This window comes from Kogia breviceps, chromosome 18 (genome assembly GCF_026419965.1).
Source record: "Kogia breviceps isolate mKogBre1 chromosome 18, mKogBre1 haplotype 1, whole genome shotgun sequence".
Lineage (NCBI taxonomy): Eukaryota > Metazoa > Chordata > Mammalia > Artiodactyla > Physeteridae > Kogia > Kogia breviceps.
In genome coordinates, this window is record NC_081327.1 from 34,858,268 (window position 1) to 34,873,068 (window position 14,801).

Below are 14,801 nucleotides of genomic sequence, written 5' to 3' on the forward strand. Positions count from 1 at the left end.
GTTACCATTTAATTAAAAATAATAATAATATGGAGAAAGGGAAATGGCACATGGATTTTCATGCTACGTTTAGGAGATCTCTAAGATCAGTGGAACTATAATTTCATTGCAACATAGAAGAAGTTTTATTTATTTATTTATTTTTAATGTGAAAATAAGTATAGGTTAGAGCCCAATTGCTAAAGTCCAAGACTTCTTGGTAAGAACTTTACTTTGGTGGGAAGAGGAGCCCCTGAGGATTTTTTTTTTTTTAATTAGGGGAAGGATAATACAGGAGAACCTCAAAAGTCCAATAAAAAAGGAAATTCTTCAACTTTTTTTTGGTTAAGAAATAAAGAGCTGGGGGTCTTGCAGAATCAAGAAAACTGAAATAAAAAGTAAACACAAACAGAAATCTATTATTGATTCTTTTAACCTGAGTATTCTCAGGGGCCTTGAATCTTCATTTTTTATATATTTTATTTTATTATTTTTTTAAAGGAAGTGAGAAGTGAAGGGAGTGTTGGAGGGAAAAATAAAGATTGAAGAAAGGGAAGAAAGAAAGCAGGAATGGTGATTTAATTCTACATGGGATTCTATGTAGGATACATAGGACTCACAGAAAGAAACAAAATAGTTTATTTTTTAAAACCCTACTTTTATTCATTCATTTCTGCAGCACTGTTTCTTAGAGGTAGTGCAGCATAGCAGTTGCAGGATGACGGTAGAGTCAGAGAAACCAGCTGGAATCCTTTCCTCATTTATAAATTAGTTAATACCTAAATTCAGGCAAATTGCTGTACTTCTGTCATCCTCCCCCTTACACACACACACTCACACACACACACACACACACACACACATACACACTCACACACATACACACCAATATGACTTTAAAAGTGCTATAAAGAGGTAGAGTTTTGTGGATAAATGGATTCAGAGAGGTTTATATATTTAAAAAAAAGATAAGGATAAAATAAGATTAATATTCAGTGAATACACAAGTCTCCACAGCAGAATATTGTTTTATGTTTATTGTTTATTGTCTGTCTCCTTCACAATACTGTAAGTACTTGGAGAGCTGATGTTATGGCTTTTTTGTTCAGTGATGTTATCCAGTTGTCTGGAACAGTGGCTACCAGGAATGAATGAATGAATGGATAGAAGAATGGATAAAGGGAACACAGATTGAAATCTCATCATCTTTTTGCTCCATTACTACGCTTAAAGTCTACAATGACAATTTTGTGATATTAAAGTGTACCTTAGTTTGTTTCAATAATTATAAAGACTTCAATTTCTATTTTACTACAAGAAGGGAAGGAGGCATGGCTAAGGAAAATGCTCTCCAACTATGCCATGAGATCATTTGATTTGGATTCCATGTGAATCTTGATTCTCCTTTGCCCACTAACCTCTGAATTGTCCTCTTCTCTATTTAAGAGCTGGATAATCACCGTCTCATATTACCAATATAAGCTTATTGTTTATCTGCAGCAGCAAGACAGCGGCTTATCTGATGGGTTCAAAGGAGCTCTCCCTGAAATGAGCCATATTTTTTGTTGGGCCATGTATCTAACAAACATGGTGCCCTATGAGGACCAAATGAAGTCTTCTCAAATCACTGCTACTGATTCATGGGGGAAAGCCAATTTGGATACCCTTAAGTGAAGGTATTGAAGGTGGAGAAACAGAGCTAGGGTCTCTCTGAGATGTGGCACCTATTGCCAAGGGCCCATCTGAAAGAGAGATTAAATTAGGCTCTCTTTGGAGGAAATTAGGATTCTTTAAGACTCTAAATATGGCAGGATATTAGGAGTGAGGTCTAATCTTAAACCCAATTTAAGAGAACATTAGCCTGTATCCCTTGAGTCCATGTCTCCAAATGTGAAGCAAAGAATTTTCCACTAATGAAGGCAAAGGCTTCAAGCAGGAGCCATTTCAAGTCTGCAGGGGGAAGACAGAGGGTGCCTTTCCTGGATCCACCAGGGAGATTTTTGTATGCAACATTGTTCCCAGGCCTGCTTGCCAGCCATCTGCATGGGACATTTAATAGACCCTGCAGTAGGAAATACAGGAGGGAATGCAAATCACATTATTGAAGGCTCTGTGCTTTGTCAAGATTTGGAAAATGTCAGGGTATTTTCTTTTTTTCATAATGCTGATGTGTTCTTCATTGAGGCAGTGGATGAAAGAAAGACAAATTCACACAGAGAATTGTTATTGACCACGCTGATTGTACAGGTATTTTTGCCTTCTGTTTTAACGGTCTGAAAGAACGGAGAGACCCTGATGATTAATTGAGTGAGGGAAGGAGAATGTATCTTAATAGAATTCAAGGCAAATATTTGCCAGATGCAAAAATGGTAGTGACTAACAGCCCCTGCCCTGACTACCACACTGGTTGCCATGAGGATTGGGTGATTTAATAAATGAAACTGAGATAATTAAGATTTTGAGTACTTCAAAATGTAGAAAAAGCTCCGTCTCTTCCCATCATGGGAAGAAATATTCTGCAACCCTTCCAGGCAAGAGTAGTTACATTGAGAAACATAAGTATGAGCGGGGTGAGGGAGAGAGAGATTGAGAAATATTTAGGGAGTAAGGCTTCATGTAAAGATTTGAAGGTATTTTGCAAGTCCTAAATTAGTAATAGTTTCTATCACATATTAATCTCTTTTAACCAGGCCTGGGCACCTAAAGAATTTTACTATCTCACTCCCCTGTGTTTTAGTGAGATGCTTGTAAATTCATTTTGCCTTATTAGGGATAATACGCATGCCAGGAGGGAATTTATTTTCTAATTGTGGTTGGTGTTCCATTCAAAATTGTGATGTCTTTCTGATTTTATGGGCCATGAAACATCTTTTCCACATTCACCTCCTGCCTCTCTCAGCCTCACTTATATTTGGTCCATATTCTCTTGTGGATGTCAAAGCATATAGTTCTAAATGAGTTTACCTTCTCTTAGACCTTTAGGGAAAATACAGATATACATTTCCTAAGGCTTTAATACATAAACCCGCCTCCCTATTCTCCATATATGCAACTACCATTTATTGAGTATTTATGATATACCAGGCGGCATGCTGAAAATTTACAGAATTATCTCCTTAAATTTGTACAGCTCAGGGCAGTCATTATTGTGAGTCCTAACTTATTAACAAGGAAGAAACCAAGGGTGGGAAAGTTTAAATAAGAGCCAATAAGTGGCAGATATTAGGTTTTAATTGAGGTCCATCTGTCTTTACCTCCTTAACCTCCATGCCACACTGCCCCCTCTTACAATAAAATTCCTTCCCTTTAGAGTTCCAAAGCCCAATTTCTCACTTTATATATATATATTTCTAATTTCCATAATTCATGGTAACTGGAACTTGAAATCTCATAATTTCCTAAAATAATTACCAAAGCAAATTTATGCATAAATTCATTTTTGGCTATACAAGAGTACTTGGTACCAAAATTTTTCCTTGTAGCTGAAATTCCATATAACTACCCATTAATTCTCATTATAATTAATGTAAAAATGTGCTGTTACTATTAATGGATGTAATTACATACTGTAGATAATCATAAACTCTATCATTACACCAGTGAAATGTAAAACATTCCTGAAGGAACCAGGAACTCTGTGGCAGCTGATACATCAGGTTGCAGTATTTCACCAGTTATTGGAGACTGGAGCAATGTTTGCAATGTTTGAGAAAAAGTTTTGCACAACACCCAGGTGATATTTTTTAAAAAAGATTAAACAGAATATTGAAACAGGGACATAGAGTACACCATGTAGAGAGTTACCTCAAAATGCTCAGGAAAAAAAGAAAGGCATGATGTGGGAATCCATGGTCAAGTGCCTCAGGGTGGGCTGCTAGTAGATTTCTTTTTAAAACGAACTGACATTAGAGTTTGTTTGTTTGTTTTTTTAAGTTATTTTAACCCCAAGTAGCTGCAAAAGCACCTGCCTCCTGCTGAAGCATAAACTTGCTTTTGTTTAGAAATAGCATCAGTGGACTTTCCTCTTTCCGATCTCCTTTTCTCTTTGCTTTCCTCTGCATTCCTTCAGAGTTTAGCACAGCTCATACCCTCACTTGAGTCTCTGCACAAATGTCACCTCCTCAGAGAGGCCCCCTCTGACTGCTCTATCTAAACTCTCCTGTCTCATTACCCTCATTCCATCTAAACTGCCTTTTTGTCTTTAAGGCATTCCATTTATTTGTTTACTTTTGTTTATTTATCATCTGTGTAAGGGAGGAAAAATCATTTTTCCTCTACCATTGTTAGCCAGCTAGGATTCCCTGCGTAATATGCATAGAAGCCAATACTATGGCATCAGCATTAGAGAAGAGGTTTATTGCAAGGTCAACTGGCAAGGAGACAGGAGGCAGGGCTCAAATCTCTTCCTTGATCCAGAGTCCAGGGTGAAATTTAAGAGGTTAGGGGAATTTCAAACTTGGAAGCTGATTGGCCAGTTTTGAGTAAGTCCATATAAGTTACTTGTGCTGATAGAAGTTAGATTTTACTTATTGAAGAACTTCTTGCTTTGTAAAGGGCTCCGGTGACAACATTTCCATTCTATGAGTTTTGTAGACTGAAATTCTTGGCTCCTAGGTCAACCTAGAGACAGGGGTTCCTGTCTTGCACATTCTCAGTGCTGACTCTGTAAAATAAGTCAAGGTTTGATTAATCAATAAACCTATGTAAGGAGACAAAACTAGTTTAGCTGGTCATTGTTTTAAGTGCTGTTTCACTCTTCTGGGTTCTTGGCTGAGACCCCTCTGTAACAAAAAGACAGATTAACAGCAACAACAAAAACAAAAACAGAAGTTTAATAACATGTATACCTCCTATGCACCTATGTACATGGGAGAGAACCAGGAAAACTAAGTAATTTCCCCCAAATGGCCCAAGCCATCACCTTAAATAACATCTCTAGCTAAAGACCAAAGAAAGGTCTTGGGGGTGGGGAAGGAGAGACAGTTTCGGGAGGTTACCAGGAAAAGTACAGTAAGTAAGGGTGTGGTTGTTATGCAGACTGATTTAAGTCCCTGCTTTCTTCATTGATAAGAGATTCTAGATATTTAGTCAACTCCTCTTCCTGGTACTGAGAGGACAACACCCTTACAGATGGAGATTTCCCTTATAAATATAAATGTCTCTAACAGAAGGGAAATTCTACTCAATTTTTAGAGCCTTTCCTATGTCTGCTGTTTCTTAAAAATAATTAGCCTAAAAAAAAAAAAAGAAAAGAAAAAGAAACAAATGAAAAATAAATAAATAAATATGAGCCTAAAATAATCCTTATGCCAAAGAGGCAGATTTTGGGGTGAGAAATTCTGCTTTCCTTCATCTGTCTGAAATGGCTACTAAATGAAAGTTCCATGAGGCAGTGACCTCATTGGTCTTCCTAACCTGTGTGTTTCCAGCACAGTAGTTATAAGCATAATAAGATTTTAAGAAATACTTTTAGGGACTTCCCTGGTGGTCCAGTGGTTGAGACTCTGCGCTTCCAATGCAGGGGGCGTGGGTTTGATCCCTGGTCAGGGAACTAAGATCCCGCATGCCATGCAGCATGCCCCCCACCAAAAAAAAACTATTATTTTTATTTTTATAATGTGTAAATGCATAGGCCAATCATTTTCCTTCTTATTACAGGTGAGAAAATAGTGTGTCTCTTATCAAATACCAATTCCTTTCCATCTTCTCTGGATTACAGCCTCCATCTTGTGTTGACCTGATAGACTACCAGATATTTCTCCAGCAAAGATGGGTTTATTCAGGATCAGCTCAGACTTGCAATTCAGGATCTGCAAACTTGGTGAGCCATGTTTAAGTTCCTACACAGCAAGGTAAGGAGAACTCTTCTATAGAGGGCAAAAGGAAGTTGGGAGGACTATAGTAAACAAAGAGTCCATGGTTTTTCATTTCATTGGCTGAGTACTTGCCAGGACAGAAGAAGAGGAGTCTTTCTTCTTCCTGTTGGTCTCTGCTATGGCCACAGGGCTTGTGTGTGTGTATACATATATATATACATACATACATACAACATATGTGTATATTGGTGTGTTATGTTTAAGCTGTTGCATCCCGGACGGACACACACACACACACACACACACACACACACACACACACACACTGCTAGATTAGCCTCTAGCAGATGAGGCCACCCAATAAACATTGGCTGAAAAAGCAACTATATAACAAATATCTTTTTTTTTTTTTTTTTTTTTTTGCACGATAGGTAGGTATACAAAGGTTTTCATACCAGGTGGGTAAAGAGAAAATTATTTCACATACATGTCTGATGAATTCATAGTCTCTGGAAATCATGATGTCACAGTTAGTTACTACTTATGTCATAAGTGTAAGAAACATTGAAACATTCTTGAATTATTGGATTGAATTTGATTGAATTTGGGTTGAATCAGATTGAGTTTTATAGTGGCAAAGTGGAATTTCTCCAAATGCATGCACAGGAAGAAGGGTAAGCTAGAACATATTGGTCCTAAACATAGCTATCTGTGGATGTAATGAAAGCCCCAGCAAAAAGTGACAGAGTTTCCCAAATTGTTTATAAGTAATGGATAAAAGCCTGATTTTCCTGGAGGTGAGAGAAAAGAGCGGGCTGAGGGTTATAGGAAAGTCAGGGGATGTTTTGATTCTATCTGAAGGTAGAAGTTTGTAAAACTGCCACAGTGGAGATGATTTAAAAATCTTGCGGAAACCCTATTGATACTAAGTGAGATCTTGTTTTTGAGCCCCTCCTAGAACTGTCTGTCATCTGATGGCAATTCATCACTCATAGGCTGTGAATGTCAGGCGTTGTAATCAGGTGAAAATCTTATTTTAGTCTAGTTACTTCACATTTAAGAGTCTCAGTTTCTTAATCTGTAGAATGGTGATAAAAATAGCGCTTATTTTATTGACATCTCCTACAAACCTGTGAAAACAATATCCCATAATGCCTGATCAAGTTCAGCAGCTTTCCACTTCCTTTGTTCCTGTCTACTTCTCTTTTATGTCTTTATTCTGTCCCCTAACAGGTGGTGAGATGCCACGAAATCAAAGGGGACAACTACTTTTCTTTGCCATAGTTCCTGTCACCTATACTACACATAAAACTTCAACTCTGTCTCCAAATTCCAGTAACTATTTAGTCTCATTTTCCAGTCAGGACTAAGAATGTTGGTGCATTCACTGCTATGGTTAGCTATGGGCTGTACCACACCCTCGATGACTACCCACTTTTGGAGTAGGGAGCAGAATAGAATGCAGAGGTCAAAGCATGACATCAGAGAAAATCGGGCCATGAGTGAGCCAGTCAACAAACCAGGCCACAAAGAAAATAATCAGAAAAGGTGGACATGGAACAATTTTAGTGTAGGGTCACAGAAAGTCATTATTGTTCTTTATCAAGTTCTTCCTTGTAGGCCAGGAGAAGGCCCTTCATCTTGGAGTACAGCCGTGGAGTAAACATTTGCATTTTCAAGTGAGCTGCATGGTTAGAAGAGACAATTTCAAATTTCTTAACTCTGTATCCCTCACCATATACGCCCCAATTGATCAGAAAGCTTTTACATGGTTTGATTGGAGTGATAAGTTGGTGGGTGCAGAATAGAAAATTAGTTTAATGATCTTACTTCTACACCTCTGTCTAGATATGGAGTACTTAACTCATTTAGGGAAATAATCTTGAAGACATCTTCATCACTCTCCCACAGGTACATTTTGGAAAGTTTATAATTCCCCACTGAGAGTCTTGGAGCTGAGTATGTGCCATCTTTCTGCACTATCAGAATTGGAGAAAAGAAAAGAGAGTGATCATTTTTTTTTAATAGATTTATTTATTTTATTTATTTATTTTTGGCTGTGTTGGGTCCTCGTTGCTGTGCATGGGCTTTCTCTAGTTGCAGTGACTGAAGGCTACTCTTTGTTGCAGTGCATGGGCTTCTCATTGTAGTGGCTTCTCTCGTTGCAGAGCATGGGCTCTAGGCACGTGGGCTTCAGTAGTTGCGGCACGTGGGCTCAGTAGTTGTGACTCACGGGCTCTAGAGCACAGGCTCAGTAGTTGTGGCGCACGGGCTTAGTTGCTCCACGGCATGTGGGATCTTCCAGGACCAGGGCTCGAACCCATGTCCCCTGCATTGGCAGGCGGATTCTCAACCACTGCTCTACCAGGAAGTGTGATTACAAAACCATTATGAGTTATAAAGCTAGCAAAGTTGATTTCTACCTTTTGCAATCCCAGAATATTGTCCTGCACAAATATAAAAATAATATGAACCTAACTTATATGAATGATAGACTATAAAAGACTAATACTCCATCCATTCAACATGGGCCTTTCAAACAGATTCCAGAAAGTGGAAAGTACAATGACATGGAAACACTTCCTCCCACTGCAAACATTGCTAGGATTGATGACTAATTCTTCCAGATTTTCAAGTCAGTCATATGGCAGCCATGACAACTTGTACAAAGTGCCTGCATTCCTATCCATGGTCTCTCTGATATCATAGACAAAATATTACAGAACAAAAACTCTATGTTCATTTTACTAGGAAATAAGTACTCTGATATTGTCTTTGCCCTATTTAGAAAACTTCAAAATTATTTTTCTGCCTTTCTCTTTTTGTCATGGGGAGTTCTATTGGCCATAATTAAATGTGCAGTTTTTTGAGTGAAACATACAAGCTTATAAATATTGGAAGGGAGTTTTGAAAAATGTTGGGCCAACTCTCCAGAAAGATTTTTCAGCCATAAAAAAATAATAAATAAACAAACAAATAAATAAATAGTGTAGTTTACTTGGCACCTCAATAAATAAAACAACAGTTTTTGGAGAGTTAAAATCAGGTGATGCTGGTAGTGATGGTGGAAAGTCTGTGACCCTGCTCAGTGACCTTCCTCTTCATCCCTAACAGCAGCACCTGGCACGTTTCTGTGGAGGACAATTTGAAAGCCACTGATGTGTGATCCTGTCTCTTTACAGAGGAGGACAATGGACCTAAGAGAGACAATTGCATGTTTAAGGGCATATAATCTAAGAACTGTGTCATATAAATCATCGTTTTACTCAAAGCTGTCAATCATGTCCATGTACATAAACCTGACAAATAAATGCCTGCCTGGAATTGGGTTAGTATTCTATTAGCCCCCTCAAAATAACCATTGCTATCTAAAGACAGCGCAGATGTTGAAATAGTTTTAAGTCTTTTTCATCTCCAACCCTTGAACTTTCTAGGACTGTTTCCTTTATTAATAAAAATAATTCACTCTAAACCCTCTTGATTATTACTAGAACTTCTGCCTAACTCCTGGTTGTTCAGATATGATCTTGTGACCACATACCCAACACTGAGATTGAAACTTGAAGAATAAATATGTATGTTGTTGAGTACCAGTGGGAAGGGCATTTCTGGGTCTTTTCAACAAAGGCAAACAAGAGGAGACTCTTATCTTGACCAAAGCAAGGGAGAAGACTTTAAATGAAAAGTTCAGTGGATCTATTGGCTTGGAGGTCACTGTTTAATATAGTAAGGGCCCTCTTCTCCTATGCCTAAAATCCAGACTGGAAGTTTCTTTGGGGCTGGGGCTGTGCTTTACCAGGACGTGATGCATAATAAGTTCTACAAGGACATACTGAACCAAAAAATGATTAAAAAGAATGATTAGAGAGCCTCTTTAGGTTAGTTACAGAAAAATGGCTAACTGTGATGTTTTAGAAGGTTTACTTGATAATAGAGATCAGAGATGGAGACACTATTCAGTAGACTACTGCAATAACCTATAGGAAAGGTAACTGTTTCACAAACCCCCTCTCCTAAATAGGGAAGGGAGGCCTAGCAGACAAGTTCAACTTCTCACACATTGCTTTATCTAGCCCTTCTGACCTTTCTTGAGCTTTTTCTTTTTGGAATACCGATTGACTAGACAGCTTCCCCACATTTTATCACTTTTTGAGACAGTGTCATATGCAGTAGGGCTTATCACCTAATTATCTCCATGTGTTACATTTCTCTCTCCAGTTAGCTCTGTGTGAACAAGATCTGTGATTTCTTTTACTGTTTTACTCCTAATCACACTTACCACAGAGATGTGTGCAGTGTAGATGCTCAATAAATAGATGATGATATCCTTAATATATCCTCAACAAAAGGAAGGGAATTAAATTAGATTTGATCATATCCTTTTTTTAAAATTTGTATTGGGGGATAGTTAATTTACAATGTTGTGTTAGTTTCAGGTGTACAGCAAAGTGAATCTGTTATACATACACATTGATCATATCCTTTTACTTCTTAAAAATCCTCAGAATTTGCCTATTGATTCCAATAGTAATACTAAAATTGTATTTCACAAAATACACATATCTAGAAAGATGAATTTGGTGTTTCAGTTTAAAAAATTATATTTGAGAAATCCTGGAATGAACAGATTAAACGTTTTCATTGCAATAGGATTTCTGAGTCTTTATATATATATATATATATATATATATATATATAAATTTATTTATTTATTTATTTTTGGCTGCATTGGGTCTTTGTTGCTGCCTGCAGGCTTCCTCTAGTTGTGGCGAGCGGGGGCTACTCTTTGTTGGGGTGCACAGGCTTCTCATTGCGGTGGCTTCTCTTGTTGCGGAGCACGGGTTCTAGGCACGCAGGCTTCATTAGTTGTGGCATGTGGGCTCAGTAGTTGTGGTGCACAGTGCGCCACCAGGTAAGTCCCTCTTAGAGTCTTTAGTTTGCAAATGTTGATTGTGACCTCTAAGAGGGGGATGGATAGTTGGAACAAATCACCAAATGTGAAATATATTTGAAAATTTAACTTTTACTCAGAATACTTATCAAAATCATATAGATTCCTGTTGTTCTGTAGAACAAATCCCATAGGCTGGAGTTCACCATCTATGTCTAAACTTCTTAGCACGTTTGAACTTTCATAATCAAAACACCACTTCCTAATGTTTTTTCTCTACTGAACACTAAGTCTAAGACATATGTTATTTATTGTTTTCCGTACACAATAAACATCTTATTTATTTTATTTTTATTTATGTATTCATTTCCTTACTGAAACTCAAATGCAAATAGTTGGGTCATTCTTTTTTCTCATGTGATGCAATAATAAATATTCTTGGATATGTGTCCTTTGTAAAGTGTATATTTGTGTGAATCCATTTTTAATTAGTATAGATGTTATGGTGCCATAAAGATCATTCTGTATTTTATGTTTTTTCACTTGACAGTATTTTCAAAATTGATATATGTTGGCCTATGTGAATTTATTTTTTTACTTCTAAATGCCCCATAGTAGCCCTTAATATCCATTCTCCTTGTGTAGATGAATACAATGCCTTCAGCATCTTGTTTAAAAAAAAAAAACAACAGTAGAATGAATAATATTATGTATATTTACCTATGAATCTGTGCAAGAATTTCTCTGGGGTTTATACCCTGATATGGCATTGCTAGATCATAAGGTAGATGTACTGTATGAAGCTTCTCATTTTTTATACTTTCAACAATACTTGGCCATATCCACCTTTTTATGGTTTGAAGTGAGTTTTAATGAAGTTTGCGTTTTTATGAGTTTTATGAAGTCAGTTTTTAATGTTTTAATTAAAACATGAGTTTGAAGTAATAGCTTATTGTTTTCACATTTCCATTTTTTCTGGCTATACTTAGTTTGATTATTAGTTCACGTATTTGAGTATGCTTCTGTACCTGCAACAGGAATGCCATAGATTTACTTTTTATTGCTTTTGTTGTTGTTGTTTTCTTGTTTTAGTTTTACAACTTGGTAGTAAGTCTTTCTTATCTGTAAGTGTGAGAAATACCCTTCCCTCCTCCACTCTCTACTAGTCTTACTAAGTTTTATGTTGAAGAATGGAGCTCTATAACTACTAAAATCATATCTGAAAAAAAAAGATGTTGAGTTGGTCACAAAATTCTGCTATAATTTTGATTGTAATGGAATGAAAATTATAGGTTGATGCTTAGAATAATTGACATCTTTAACTTTTTAAGTCCTTTTATCAATGATATATCACTCAGCTGAACTCTGTTTAGTAGTAATAGTTTGTCTATTTATTCTGTTAACTTTTCTATGTATATGGTAATGTTACTTGCAACTAATGACGCTTCTTTACTTTTTCCCATAAATCTTTAAGTCTTTCTGTTTTTGATTTTCTTTGTGTAACGGTGGTAGCCAGGCTCTACAATATTATATTGAACCAAAGAAGTGAGGACAGCCATTCTTTTCTTATCTCCATATTAAAGGAATGTACCTTACAATTCTCTATTAAATATTTTATTTGCTATAGGATTTGGGTAGATTATTAACTTAAAGAACTTCCCATCTCTGCTTATTACTTAGTTTTTTTTTTCTTTTTTTAAACATTAAGTAGATCATGAAGTCTATCAGAATTTTTCTAATGCATCTATATAAATGTTCAATGATGTTTTTGTCTTTGATAGTCAATTAAATATAATACTAAATTATCTTTATATTCATAGAATGAACCATATTAAAATAAGATATATTTCTTATTAATACACTATTAAATTCCATTGATCTTTTTTTTTATAAATGTATTTATTTTATTTATTTTTATTTTTTGCTGCCTTGGGTCTTTGTTGCTGCACGCGAGCTTTTCTCTAGTTGTGGCGAGCCAGGGGCTACTCTTCGTTGCAGCATGTGGGCTTCTCATTCGGTGGCTTCTCTTGTTGCAGAGCACAGGCTCTTAGGCATGCAGGCTTCAGTAATTGTGGCACTCAGGCTCAGTAGTTGTGGCTCACGGGCTCTAGTGCACAGTCTCAGTAGTTGTGGTACACAGGCTTAGGTGCTCCGTGGCATGTGGGATCTTCCCAGACTAGGGCTCGAACCTGTGTCCCCTGCAATGGCAGGTGGATTCTTAAGCACTGTGCCCCCAGGGAAGCCTTCCATTGATCTTTCACCGGAAAAATAAATGGGTCTGTAATGGTCAGTTCTTGGTTTATCCCTGCCAAGTTTTAAGATACATACTATGTCTTCTTGAGGCTCTTTGGGTCTGTCATGCCCTCCTGGTTTTCACTTGTGATATTATTTTGGCTTGTACATTGCTTCTCTCACCTATATACTAACTGAATAACTTTTTCTGTATTGCATAAGTTGATAAATATTTTTGTACCTTTCTCAAAACTCAAGAAGCATTACTTATTTTGACTCAGTGCTCCTATAACAATATGAAAGTGCTAAAACTTGTTTCAAATCCCAATGCTATGATTTTTTAAAAAGTTGTGTTATGCTACCACACAAGACTGGATACTGTCACAGATAGGGATTGAATCTCATTGTCTTTGGCCAACCCCCATGACATCTTATAGCATAATAAGTGCATAACAAGTAAGGTGCATCCTTTTAAAATAGCTTTTTGTATAAGAATGTCTTATAAATATAAGTTGTTTTCCTCCAGACTGATATCACTTCAGTTCTATGCACCCAGCATTTATTAAGTGCCAAGCTCCTCAACTTACAGAGAACCAGATGGACTTATCACTAAGTGGCAATAAAAAAAAAGATTTTTTTGAGTGTGTCTTTTTCTGATTTTTTTTTTTTTTTAAATCATAGCTAAGCCACAAAGACCAAAATTCCTCCTCCTTTGAGAATTAGCATTCACTCTGAAGAAAAGGACACCTTGGGAATGCTTCCTGGATAATGTATTATGTTTATAATATAAAGCCATATGTGACCTTTTCCCTTGCTTTAAGATAATCATAGATAAATATTTCAGGATCTCACTCTTTATTTACATTAAGAAATGTTTCCAATAAGTGAATCCATCATATGCCAGCCAAGAGTGAACTCATTAATATGGAGGCTCTTTCTTTTTTCCTTTTTTTTCCTTTCTAGAAGGCTAAAGAAATAAAATAATCAGACTGGCTGGACTTTCTCTGCCTGAGACTAATTGTGTCATTTATGTATTGATATATAGAAGAATCAAAGCATAGTAACATTTTCTAGAAGGTCCTTTACGTACTCCATGTAGGGCTTTCCGCAGGACTCTAAATTCTGTTACCCCTCTGCTGTGGATGATGAGAGGAGGCAGCGTGTCTGTTTTGACAACCAGATCATCTGGTTGACATCTGGTTGTCAACCGAGTCATCCCCGTCTCTGTAAATGGCCTCACCCATGGCCTAGTTATTCAAGTCAAAAATTTTAGGGCTCAACTTAAGTATCATCTTTTCTTTGCCTTACACATCCAGTGAAATTGCCAATACTGTCAGTTTTATATCCACAATGTATCTGGATCTATCTGTCTCTTCCTTTTCTTTCCATTGGCCACCTCAGTAGTCAAAGCCAAGACACTCTCTTGCTTGAGCTACTGCAACAGTCTCCTATCTGGGTTTCTGCTTTCATTCTTGTCTACTATAATGACATTTCCATGCAAGAACCAGAGTGATCTTTTTAAAAATATAAGTCAGATCATGTCATTCTTTACCTTTAGATCCCTTCAATTGCCTACTCTTTGATGTAAAGTAAATCTGAGCTCCTTATTCTGGTTAACAAGGACTTGTATAATATGGTCTCTCCCCAACTCTCCACATCATATTGTGTCACTTTCACCCTCATCTACTTTTATCTAGGCATCATTTTCATTTCTTGCCCATTGATTTGGTGCAGCAGAACAACTAACACAAACTTTTCCTTAGACCTTTACGGTAGTTGGCTCTTATCATGGTGATTTCACATAGCAACTCAAATATCACTCTGTCCATTCTATGTATAACATCTAGTGTCCCATCCATTTTATGTTCTATTGTATCATCTTT